Below are 2,869 nucleotides of genomic sequence, written 5' to 3'. Positions count from 1 at the left end.
GAGCTCAAGAGATTCGGTTCATTGGGGAAGAAGACCCCCTTTTATAGGTGGGGAAAAATCCAACCGTTATGCTCACAGCCCGCACAGAGCGGTACTACCGCTCCAAGGAGCGGTACTACCGCTAGGGAGGAAGTACCCCTTTGAAAAACAACAGCGAGGAGGCAAAAGGCCAGTAGAACCGCCGGAGCGGTACTACCGCTCGTCCTCACGGTACTACCGCTCGACCTCACGGTACTACTGCAAATGGTAGCGGTACTACTGCTTGCGAGCGGTACAAAAAAATACTTTCGTGCCTACTTCCGCTAAGCAAAAGACGAGATTTTGGTCCGGAGCGGTACTACCGCTTAGGAGCCATGGTAGTACTGCTCTGGAGTGGTACTACCGCTCAGGAGCCGCGGTAGTACTGCTCTGGAGCGGTAGTAAAAAATTACATCCGCTCTAGCCACGGCAGTACCGCTGCAGCCTTTACAAAAACAACCATAACTTCTGCAAACGGACTCCGAATTCGACGAAACCAAGTTTGTTGGAAAGCTAGCGACAAGGGCTAACACAATCTTGATAGAAATGCCAATAAGAAGCAAATGAGAAAAGACCGAAAAGAAAATGGTGAGAACCCTTCCTCGGATAAGACCGGTAAAACCTCCAACACCGAAAACATCATAGAAGACGCATGCAAACTCCGTTTTCGATGAACTCAAGCTTGTCATCAAGATGACCATAAGCTCTAAAACTCACGAAGAGAACCAAACAAGAACCAAGAAACATGATGCAAGGATGCAATGGTTTGAGCTCTCGACGAACGATACGATCAAGCTACTCACTTGAGAGCCCCCCTTGATAGTATGGCTATCGATCCTATAACCCGGTCTCCCAACTACCACCATGAGACCGCTAAAATAGAAAACCTATCAAGGGCAAAACCATTGCCTTGCACATGATCCACTTTAGCTAGATGATGACGATCTTGTCCTCCTCAAGTTGGACCACCTTTCTTGATTGCGTTGGGTCGATGGAGACTAGATGATTGCTCCCCCATACTCCACTATGGGTGAGCCACTCTTCGGCACATCTTCACAAGTCCATTGACACCACAATGGATGGCAAGCTTCAAGCACTTGATCTCTTCATGATTCTCCACTTGAACTTGCACACGGCAATCTTGATGACGATCACCACTTGATGTCATCCTTCCCATGGGTTGTATGATATCATCCTCTTGACGCAAGCCCATGGACACGTACCTAACCCCACATAGACTCTCACATAGACCATGGGTTAGTACACAAAGTGCAATGGACAATGCTTACCATACCATGGGATTACTTGATCTCTCTCGGTACATCTTCTACTCTTTGTGAGTTGATCAACTTGATTCACTCTTGACTTAGTCTTGATCAACCTTGAATCTTTCCAACTCTCTTCATTTGGATGATGTCTTGAAGGTAAACATGAATGATCACACAATCTTATTCTTCAAGACATGCTTGCAATAAGCTCAACACTCACATGACCAATCTTTGGATAATTCCTTAATAGCACCTTGGTCAACCCATAAACTCCTTGAAACCAACACATGGACTTCAAGAAATGTCCATGGAAAAATCCTTCAAATATAACTCAATGCAACCATTAGTCCATAGAGAATGTCATCAATTACCAAAACCACACATGGGGGCACCGCATGTCCTTTCAATCTCCCCAATTTTGGTAATTGATGATAATCACTTTCAAGAGAGTTTATATAAGGAATTATGCATCACCATGCAATGCAACAACCAATAATGCATGCGTAGGAGATGCGTATGCTTAGGAGATGCGTATGCTTAGGAACAAACCGAAGCCAGAAGAGACAACTCTCTAAACTTCTCCACAAAACTCTCTAAAACTTCTCCCCCATTGGCATCGATTGCCAAAATGGGCTAAAAGCTTAGAAGGCCAATATAAAATGTGTTCCTCCATAAATTGTGTATTTCTCAATAAGAGAGTGGAATGCAATACACATATCCAACGGTAAATACTTGGAGGAAGACAAACTATATTGAAGCCCAAAGATTGCAAAAGGAAGATATGCCACAAAGACATAATCAAAGAGAGAAACAAGCAATCAAAAGGTACCAATTGAAGCAAGCAATCAACAGATATCAATTGAACCAACTAGACCAAAGATCCTATGAGCTACATGAATAAAGGATATTATGATATGAGCAAAGGAGTGTTCTAAAGAAACTAGAGAAGCTCCCCATGATTTGTGCACACATAAGAATTTTTGTATTTGGATACAAAGTGCACAAAATAGGATCATAGCTCCCCCAAAATCAATAGAAACTTACAACAAGTGCAAGTGAGCATATAGGAAACTAAGCCTAGTACATGTAACAAACACATGGTTGAGCAATAAGTGAAAGAGGCAACTTAAGAATGGGCTCAACCAAAATGATGTGTGTGAGTCAAGGCAATGCACTTGAGAAGACTAATGTACAGATGAGCATTAAGCATCAATAAAGTCTTGAAAGAATGAGGCAACACAGTGCAAGGCCTATCATTCCCACACACAACAAGTAAATGGGTTCACAAGCTTACTAATAAGCATATAAAGAACCTATGCTTGTGACAACCCGTGGTGAAGATAGAAGATGAAAGCCACATCAAGACGAGCGATACCAATTAAGATGGCAAAAGCCTCATAAAGATAAGCATGACGAAAATAATCTTCACCACACAAGAGTGCATCAAGATGCAATGAGATAAGACACGCACTCAAGGCAAAAGTTTTCACGAAGCCACCAAAGAAATAACATAAGAAAGACAAGGTGGACGTGAAAGAAAGGATATCAACTATATACGCAACTTCTCTCAAGTGTATAAGATT

The sequence above is a fragment of the Triticum dicoccoides genome, chromosome 7A (genome assembly GCF_002162155.2).
Source record: "Triticum dicoccoides isolate Atlit2015 ecotype Zavitan chromosome 7A, WEW_v2.0, whole genome shotgun sequence".
NCBI lineage: Eukaryota > Viridiplantae > Streptophyta > Magnoliopsida > Poales > Poaceae > Triticum > Triticum dicoccoides.
The sequence above is the reverse complement of the archived record's forward strand: the minus strand, read 5'-3'. Positions refer to the sequence as shown.